Consider the following 10,876-nt stretch of genomic DNA (forward strand, 5'->3'; position numbering starts at 1 on the left):
TCATAAATTTCTGCCAAAATGTCTTTGCTTAAAAAAAATCCCAATATGTGTAAATTAATTGGTTTATGTGAAAGTTATAGCATCTACAAATGGCAGGAAAGATACTGGGATTTTTTTTTTTATTATACTAATAATGGCGGCAATCAGCGACTTATGGCGGTGATCAGCGATTTATGACAGTGATCAGCGACTTATGGCGGGACTGCGGCGGACATTTTGACACTGGGGGGAACTGACTTGGGGTCACTGACATCATCAGTGACACCAATACAGTGATCAGTGCAAAAAAAAAACACTGGGGAGGAAGGGGTTAACTTTTATTAGGTAAAGAAAGGGTTAACTGTGTGGGGGGAGAGTTTTACTAGGGGGAGGGGGTGTGTACTTCACAGGAACATGCTGATCCCCAGAGATAAAGTCTTCTCTCAGGTTCAGCGTGCTCTGAACTGACAGATAGCAAGGCTGCATTGTTTACATTGCAGCTCTGCTATCTCTCAGTGATTACTTGTAATCCCCGGCACCCGCCGGGAGCCGGTGACGGACACCGGTAACGATCGGTAGGGCGGGCACGCGCCTCGCATGCGCCTCCTACCTGTTTTGCACAGCGACGTTAAAAGACGGTGCTGTGCGCACAGGTGCCGCCCTGCCGCAGTAAAAACACTGCGACGGGTCGGCAAGCGGTTAAGGTGTACCATAACACATGGTCACATTCTCCAGCCCCCCCATCCTGAAACTGCACCCCACGTCACTGGAACCACAGGGTGCTTCTACCTGCACAAATAAAAACAAAGATACAAATATCCAGTGATTGTGTTTCCAAACGCAATTAACACACAATACTACGCACCTTACATTTCGGGGGGAGGGGCTCTAAGTTATTAAGGCAAAACATTTTTTTTTTATACATTTTGGATAGGGTAAGGGAGGGTTATAATCCCTTTCAGATTGTTTTGCCATCATTGTCCAATTGGGGAGATTTCCCTTCACTCCCTGTCCCATAGCCAAAACAGGAATGAAAAGAAATATCTCCAAAATTAAGGGATTCCCTGGTTGCCACCAGAACTGGCTTCCCCTTTAAAATATGCCCCCTCTACTATGTTCTGCGGACAACTCTTTCCCTTTCAGTGATAACCATAAACATGAGGATAAATAGAAAGGGTAAACCCTCTTAATGTAGGCACAGATGTCAGTAAAAACCTGACAGGTGTTCTAATCCCTAACCACTTTTTTTTTTTTTTTTGTAAGGCCGCAAATGTGCAACTATAACGAAAAAAACCCGTAAGTGTTCACAAAAAAAGTGCAAGTGCAAAACACCACACGAAAAAGTGCACTTAGGGGTGTGCTTTTGTCCTACCCCTAAAGGGGCTGGACCGCTACCCTGATCCCCAGGGGCACGAAGCTCCTGACAGGGACAAGGTTCCCATTTGGTCCTCCTGGCCAAAAGGCCTGGTGGACCACCGTTCCTTGTGTCCAGCTGAAGCCAGACACCCAGTACTTGGTCAGGGGGCTCTCCCGAAGAGAAAACCACCTAGGGATCAGGGGAGGAAGGAACCAAAAGGCCACACATCCTCCCCCTAGACTTCAGGGCAGGCCCGAGGACCCACACCCTCCATCCTGTGGAAAACACACACAAAAGTAAGAAAAAGTGACAAAACGTGGGAGTGTAAATAAATTAAATAAATAAAGAAAAGAAAAAAGTGGCCATGCCAAATTGTGCACAGACCAGGCCCTGAGGCCTGTAGCAAAAATTGCCCTGGTCCTAGCCAAAAGGCCTGGTCCTAAGGGCGCTTGTGCAAAAAGAGTGAAAAACAGTGACCTTGTGCCATCTTCACACTGTGGGGTCCCACACCCAGGTGTTACTAGTGGCACCCCTGAGGGTGTCTACTCAGGGGGCACTGGTTTGCGGACTTTCTGCCTTCCCGACCCCTGGCCAGACAAGGTAGATCCGTCCAAATCAGGAGGTACTGGGTCCTTCCGGTCTTCTCGGGGGAATTACTCACGGGCCTCAGCTTCTACTCGTGGGCACCACGCTTTCTGTCCCCCCGGTACTAGCCTTCCAGACCCCCATCATACCAGTGAGGGTACTATACAACAGCCATCCCCGCAAAAATAGAATGGCTGGGAGCACCCCCACTGGACACTGATAAGAACAGATACTACACTTGATCTTAGCCAAAAGGCCGAGAAGCGATCTAATCCCCAACCACTATAACGGGAAAAAAGGGGGTTTTAAATACTTTTCTAGTTATAATTTAAATAGCTTCTAAACAAATTGGGTTTTTTTCAGTTTTCCTGAAACCCCATGGAGAGTCCTCTGGGTGATTAAAAGAAATAGACCAAGACTGCATGAGTGATGGTCAGTTTTACAGTCATTCATTTTACGGTATTTTAAAAAGTATCATTTTAGTTCATCATTAAAGTCCATTTTAGTGTAAAGTGATGGTAGGTAATGCAAACACTTAAGCTTACCGTATTTTCCGGCGTATAAGACGACCCCCTACTTTTCCTGTTAAAATATAGGGTTTGAGCTATACTCGCCGTATAAGACTACCCCTCTTCCAACACACACCAAATAAAAATGAAAAAACATCAGATTTGATTTCAATATGGTATGCTATTCAGTATGGTATTCCAATGATGGGACACTATTCCTCCCACTGACACTAATGATGGGACACTATTCCTCCCACTGACACCAATGATGAGGCACTACTCCTCCCACTGACACCAATGATGGGGCACTATTTCATCCACTGACACCAATGATGGGGCACTATTCCTCCCACTGATACCAATGATGGGACACTATTCCTCCCACTGACACCAATGATGGTGCCCCATCATTAGTGTCAGTGTGTGAGGAATAGTGCCCCATCATTAATCAGTGGGAGGAATAGTGCCCTATCATTAGTCAGTGGGAGGAATAGTGCCCCATCATTGGTGTCAGTGGGAAGAATCGTGCCCCATCATTGGTGTCAGTGGGAGGAATAGTGTCCCATCATTAGTGTCAGTGGGAGGAATAGTGTCCCATCATTGGTGTCAGTGGGAGGAATAGTGCTCCATCATTGGTGTCAGTGGGAGGAATAGCGGCCCATCATTGGTATCAGTGGGAGGAATAGCACCCCATCATTGGTGTCAGTGGGAGGAATAGCACCCCATCATTGGTGTCAGTGGGAGGAATAGCGCCCCATCGTTGGTGTCAGTGGGAGGAATAGCGCCCCATGATTGGTATCAGTGGCAGGAATTGCGCCCCATCATTGGTGTCAGTGGGAGGAATTGCGCCCCATCATTGGTGTCAGTGGGAGGAATTGCGCCCCATCATTGGTATCAGTGGGGAGAATAGTGCCTCATCATTGGTGTCAGTGGGGAGAATAGTGCCCCATCGTTGGTGTCAGTGGGGAGGAGGAATAGTGCCCCATCGTTGGTGTCAGTGGGGGGGAGAATAGTGCCCCATCGTTGGTGTCAGTGGGGGGGAGAATAGTGCCCCATCGTTGGTATCAGTGGGAGGAATAGTGCCCCATCGTTGGTATCAGTGGGAGGAATAGTGCCCCATCGTTGGTATCAGTGGGAGGAATAGTGCCCTATCGTTGGTGTCAGTGGGAGGAATAGTGCCCCATCATTGGTGTCAGTGGGGGAGGAATAGTGCCCCATCATTGGTGTCAGTGGGGGAGGAACAGTGCCCCATCATTGGTATCAGTGGGGAGAATATTGCCCCATCGTTGGTATCAGTGGGAGGAATAGTGCCCCATCATTGGTGTCAGTGGGGGAGGAATAGTGCCCCATCATTGGTATCAGTGGGGAGAATAGTGCCCCATCGTTGGTATCAGTGGGAGGAATAGTGCCCCATCATTGGTGTCAGTGGGGGAGGAATAGTGCCCCATCATTGGTATCAGTGGGGAGAATAGTGCCCCATCGTTGGTATCAGTGGGAGAAATAGTGCCCCATCATTGGTGTCAGTGGGGGAGGAATAGTGCCCCATCATTGGTATCAGTGGGGAGAATAGTGCTCCATCGTTGGTATCAGTGGGAGGAATAGTGCCCCATCATTGGTGTCAGTGGGGAGGAGGAATAGTGCCCCATCATTGGTATCAGTGGGGAGAACAGTGCCTCATCGTTGGTGTCAGTGGGGGAGGAACAGTGCCTCATCGTTGGTGTCAGTGGGGGAGAACAGTGCCTCATCGTTGGTGTCAGTGGGGGAGGAACAGTGCCTCATCGTTGGTGTCAGTGTGGAGGAGGAGTAGTGCCCCATCGTTAGTGTCAGTGGGGGAGAGGAGCGGCTGCTCCTTCTTCCAGTTCGGCCGCTCGATTTTCGCGGGGCCGCTCGGCTCCGCCTCCTCGCCGGTGATTGGTCGCCTGTGTGCCTTTCCAGTGCTGGCGCCCAATCACCGGTGAGGAGGCGGAGCCGAGCGGCCGCGTGACCATCGAGCGGCCGAACTGAAAGAAGGAGCAGCCGCGCTTCCTGGACCAGATCGTCGTGGGACCGGAGCCAGGTAAGGTACAGCAGCCCCTCTGCCCACCCCTGTACTTAGTGTCCGTTGGAGGAGGAGGGGGGGCGGCGCCGCACCGCCCCTCGAAAAAGTGCCGCCCTGACACCGGCTCGCACCGGCGTATAAGACGACCCCCGACTTTTCAGAAGATTTTCAGGGGTTGAAAAGTCGTCATATACGCCGGAAAATACGGTAAGTTAAATATTTAAATACACTTAACTTATATATTTAACCAAAATAAATTTCAAACAATGTTTCTACAGCTGGTGTTAATGAACACTTTCTAGGTTGTAGCAAAAGAACCATACACCAAGGGTTACGTATCTGAGTGTAAAAGCCCCAGAGGACCCAGGTAGATGGGGAATTACAGCTCACCCATCCATCTCCTTCTTTGTAAAAATACAGTGGAGCATAAGGAGCCTGAAGATCCCAATGACTACTTTTGGCAATGCCCTGTCTTGTGTATCAGCTTCTGTTTTCAAGCAAATGTGTGCACAATCCCTTTAAGGTTCAACAAGCCCTTCATGCACCTGCCGGGAGCTCATTATACTTGTTGCAGGTAGAGCTGGAGAAAGACAGAACCTGTGGCTGTCAGGTGAACTCTTGTGTATATGAGCCTTCTATTAGGAACATTGTGTATCCTATGAATAAACACTTTCAAACCTTTCTAGTTCAGCTGGCCATACACTAGTGGATTTCCAATTATGTATCAATAAAATTGTTTGAGTTATCAGCAAGTGCTGAGTACCTACAAAGTCCATGTGTGGACTTCTATCCATTTTTTGGTATTAATGCTCTTGAATTAGGACATGGCACTGTTTATACATGTACAGGTCTCCACATGAACCACCCTTTGTGGTCTATTACTTATAGGGAATGCAGGGTCCTGGGTTTAGTAACACTTTATCTGGTCTCCCACAGTACACACAACATGGAAATGCAATTATTTTAGTAAATATAAAACTGCTAAATACCTTTCCTTATCAGCAGTATATAGCAGTCTTGTGACTTCAGCAGAGCTCTAGTTAAAGCACGTAGTTTTCTTTCTGCTCTAGGAGGATGTGAAAGTTCTGACCCTCTGTCTGGACAGGGCTGATTGGCCCTGTGCTGATCACATGCTTTGCTTTTACAGCGGTAGAGAAATCATTAAAAAAAAAGTCCCCCGGCAAGATAAAGGCATAATGTGCTAGTATGTACCACATACTGTACTAGCACATTATGACAGACTTACCTGTAAAAGGGATCCCTCCAGCGGTGCTCTGTCACTGCTGACAGGGCTTCCATCTTCAGCCGGCCATTTGAATGGCTGAGCCATGAGGATGTTACACCCGCACATGCACACGGGAGTCACCATCGCGGCACAGCACCCCGGACTGACAGCACATTCAGTGTGCCCTCAGTTCAGAGCTCATGCGCTGGTGATGTCATTAACTGCAGAAATTGTGAATATCTCCTTAACCACGTCAAGTCCGGACACTTTCACTTCCTTACTGTCCAGGCCAATGGTCAGCTTTCAGTGCTGTCACACTTTGAATGACAATTGCGCGGTCGAGCAACACTGTACCCATATGAATTTTTTAGCATTGTTTTGAGACAGATAAAACTTTATTTTGATAGTAATTATTCACCACTGGGATTTTCATAAATCGTGGCCAAAATTTATTCAGTTATCTTTTTAATAAAAAACAAAATAACCCAAATTAGTTGCAGCCATTGAGAAATACTGTGTGAGCTGTGATTGGTCACAGCTTGTCACATGGTACAAGGCTGTTGTGAATAGCCTTGTACCATGTGACCTCTGTGATCATTCACAGATTTCACACATAGTAAGCAATGATGTCAGAAGTGACATCTTGCTAACTACTATTCAAGTGACCACTGATTGGCCAATCAGTGATCACATGATCTGGACCTCACACAGAGGTCCTGTACAGCGATCGGTATTCCGCTGTGTCCAGAGTATAGCGGTGCCGCGCGCTCCCGGGGAGCGTGCACAGGCTAAAATGGCGGGCGGCGTTTATGAACGGCAACTCACCCCTACACTGCTCCCGTCCGGCCCATGTATATAAACGGCCGGACGGGAAGTGGTTAATAGCGCATGTTTAGGAGAAATTCATTGTGCCTACAGGCAGGGGAGGACTGACCATTTGGAAACTCGGGCACTGCCCGAGGGCCCGGGGTCAGCAGGGGGCCCCATGAGATGCCCCTGGTACCTTTTTCAGAGGCTTGAGTTTGGGCAAGGACACAGGGGCCCCATGATCCCCTATTGCCCGGGGGCCCCATGAGTTGTCAGTCCACCCCTGCCTACAGGTAAGATCTATTATAAGCATACCTGTAGGTACAATTGACCAAGCGGAGTTTACTACAACTTTATCATTTGATTTAGGAATGAATGTCATTTATCAAATGTAAACTACACATAAGTGGAAATTTGTTTGTTCAAGACAAATTATCCATCTTATTCCTTAAAAATTTGTTCATGGCTATAGTGGACAACAAACGTTGATTTCACCTCACTAAATTTTAGAAAATTGAGTAAAAGTCACTGCTCTTTTCACATTGTCCCTTATAATGTGATTTCTAGAAAACTCAAATAAAGAAAAAAAAAATAAGAGTTGTTCTTTTCTTTACGCTTTCATCAGGAATGATAAAGACAGCAATGTGATACTTACAGTCAATGTGAGTTTCCTTTGAGCACAACACTCCATAGATAAGACAGGTAACCACAAGCAGCAATACATTGCGCACTGAGCTGTGTGGGAGCATCTTGCTGCACTGACCACTGACACATGGACCTGTAGACAAGGCTACGTTGTCATATACAGTTGCAAAAAAAGTATGTGAACCCCTTGGGATTACGTGGAGTTTTGCATGAATTGGGCATAAAATGTGCTCTGAACGTCATCTAAGTCACAACAATAGAAGAACACAGTCTGCTGAACATAATACTACACAAACATTAGATGCTGCCATGGTTTAATTGCACATAACATGTAAACATTCACAGTGCAGGGAGGAAAAAGTATTTGAACCTTTGGACTTAATAACTGGTTGACCCTCCTTTGGCAGCAATAACCTCAACCAAACGTTTCCTGTAGTTGCAGATCAGACCTGCACAACGATCTGGAGTAATTTTGGACCACTCCTCTTCACAAAACTGTTTCAGTGTAGCAATATTCTTGGGATGTCTGGTGTGAATCGCTCTCTTAAGGTCATGCCACAGCATTTCAATCGGGTTGAGGTCAGGACTCTGACTGGGCCACTCCAGAAGGCGTATTCTGTGCTGTTGCAGTGATTGTTTTGTTGAATTACTTGTATGCTTTGGGTCATTGTCCTGTTGCATCACCCATCCTCTGCGGAGCTTCAGTTGGCGGACAGATGGTTGTACGTTTTCCTGCAAAATGTCTTGATAAACACTGGAATTCATTTTCCCATCAATGACAACAATCCGTCCAGGCCCTGAAGCAGCAAAGCAGCCCCAAACCATGATGCTCCCTCCGCCATGTTTTACAGTGGGGATGAGGTTTTGATGTTGGTGTGCTGTGCCTTTTTTTCTCCACACATAGTGTTGTGTGTTCTTCCCAAACAACTCAATCTTGGTTTCATCTGCCCACAGTATATTTTGCCAGTAGTGTTGTGGAACATCCAGGTGCTCTTTTGCAAATTTCAAACGTGCTGCAATATTCTTTTTGGACAGCAATGGCTTCCTCCGTGGTGTCCTCCCATGTACTCCATTCTTGTTTAATGTTTTCCTTATTGTAGATGTGTCAACAAAAATGTTAGCATGTGCCAGAGATTTCTGTAGGTCTTTAGCTGACACTCTGGGATTCTTCTTTACCTCATGCAGCATTCTGCGCTGTGCTCTTGCAGTCATTTTTACAGGACGACAACGCCTAGAGAGAGTAGCAACAGTTGTAAACTTTCTCCATTTGTAGACAGTCTGTCTTACCGTGGACACATGAACATCAAGGCTTTTGGAGATACTTTTGAAACCCTTTCCAGCTTCATGCAAGTCAACAATTCTTGATCGTAGGTCTTCTGAGAGCTCTTTTCTGCGAGGCATGGTTCACATCAGACAGTGCTTCTTGAAACCAGTAAACCCAAAACAGGTGTGTGTTTTTTAAGGACAGGACAGCTGTCAGCAACACATCCAATATCATCACACTGATTGGAGTCAAGGTTGGCTCACTCCTGGCTCCAATTAGCTCTGGGAGAAGTCATTAAGCTAGGGCTCATATACTTTTTCCTCCCTGCACTGTGAATGTTTACATGTTATGTGCAATTAAACCATGGCAACATCTAATGTTTGTGTAGTATTATGTTCAGCAGACTGTGTTCTTCTATTTTTGTGACTTAGATGACCTTCAGAGCACATTTTATGCCCAATTCATGCAAAACTCCACGTAATCCCATCAGAGTGCCCCCTAACATGGACTGATCCCATCAGAGTGCCCCCTAACATGGACTGATCCCATCGGAATTTCCCCTTACATGGACTGATCCCATCAGAGTGTCCCCTTACATGGACTGATCCCATCAGAGTGTCCCCTTACATGGACTGATCCCATCAGAGTGTCCCCTTACATGGACTGATCCCATCGGAGTGTCCCCTTATATGGACTGTTCCCATCAGAGTGCCCCCTTACATGGACTGATCCCATCGGAATGTCCTCTCACATGAACTGATCCCATCAGAGTGTCCCCTTACATGAACTGATCCCATCAGAGTGCCCCCTTACATGAACTGATCCCATCAGAGTGCCCCCTTACATGAACTGATCCCATCAGAGTGTCCCCTTATATGGACTGATCCCATCAGAGTGTGCCCTTACATGAACTGATCCCATCAGAGTGTCCCCTTACATGAACTGATCCCATCAGAGTGCCCCCTTACATGAACTGATCCCATCAGAGTGTCCCCTTAAATGGACTGTTCCCATCAGAGTGCCCCCTTACATGGACTGATCCCATCGGAATGTCCTCTCACATGGACTGATCCCATCAGTGTCCCCTTACATGGACTGATCCCATCAGAGTGCCCCCTTACATGGACTGATCCCATCAGAGTGCCCCCTTACATGGACTGATCCCATCAGAGTGCCCCCTTACATGGACTGATCCCATCGGAGTGCCCCCTCGCATGGACTGATCCCATCGGAGTGCCCCCTTACATGGACTGTTTCGATTGGAGTGCTTTTTTACATGGACTCATCCCATCGGAGTGCCCCCTTACATGCATTGTTCCCATCAGTTTGTGCCTCTGCATGGACTGTTCTCTTCGGAGTGCCCCCTCACATGGACTGATCCCATCAGAGTGTCCCCTTACATGGACTGATCCCATCGGAGTGCCCCCTCACATGGACTGATCCCATCGGAGTGTCCTCTCACGTGGACTGATCCCATCGGAGTGTCCTCTCACATGGACTGATCCCATCGGAGTGGCCCCTTACATGGACTGATCCCATCGGAGTGGCCCCTTACATGGACTGATCGCATCGGAGTGCCCCTTCACATGGACTGATCCCATCGGAGTGCCCCCTCACATGGACTGATCCCATCGGAGTGCTCCCTTACATGGACTGTTTCGATTGGAGTGCCTTTTTACATGGACTCATCCCATCGGAGTGCCCCCTTACATGCATTGTTCCCATCGGTTTGCGCCTCTGCATGGACTGTTCTCATCGGAGTGCCCCTTTACATGGACTGATCCCATCAGAGTGTCCCCTCACATGGACTGATCCCATCGGAGTGCCCCCTCACATGGACTGATCCCATCGGAGTGTCCTCTCACATGGACCGATCCCATCGGAGTGTCCTCTCACATGGACTGATCCCATCGGAGTGTCCTCTCACATGGACTGATCCCATCGGAGTGTCCCCTTACATGGACTGATCCCATCGGAGTGTCCTCTCACATGGACTGATCCCATCGGAGTGTCCTCTCACATGGACTGATCCCATCGGAATGTACTCTCACATGGACTGATCCCATCGGAGTGTCCTCTCACATGGACTGATCCCATCAGAGTGTCCTCTCACATGGACTGATCCCATGGGAGTGCCCCCTCACATGCACTGATCCCATCGGAGTGTCCTCTCACATGCCCTGATCCCATCGGAGTGCCCCCTCACATGGACTGTTCCCATCGGAGTGCCCCCTCACATGGATTGATCCCATCGGAGTGTCCTCTCACATGGACTGATCCCATCGGAGTGCCCCCTCACATGGACTGATCCCATCGGAGTGTCCTCTCACATGGACTGATCCCATCGGAGTGCCCCCTCACATGGACTGATCCCATCGGAGAGTCCTCTCACATGGACTGATCCCATCGGAGTGCCCCCTCACATGGACTGATCCCATCGGAGTGTCCTCTCACATGGACTGATCCC

The 10,876-nt window shown here is 48.1% G+C and overlaps 1 pseudogene; it reads right to left on the minus strand.

The window, feature by feature from the left end:
- Nucleotides 1-2,073: 2,073 nt before the first annotated feature.
- Nucleotides 2,074-2,189, minus strand: LOC149467732 (U2 spliceosomal RNA; annotated as a pseudogene).
- Between the last annotated feature and the right edge of the window lie 8,687 nt (nucleotides 2,190-10,876).

This window comes from Staurois parvus, unplaced genomic scaffold, assembly GCF_062004578.1.
Source record: "Staurois parvus isolate SC_StPar_1 unplaced genomic scaffold, SC_StPar_1.0 ptg000102l, whole genome shotgun sequence".
NCBI lineage: Eukaryota > Metazoa > Chordata > Amphibia > Anura > Ranidae > Staurois > Staurois parvus.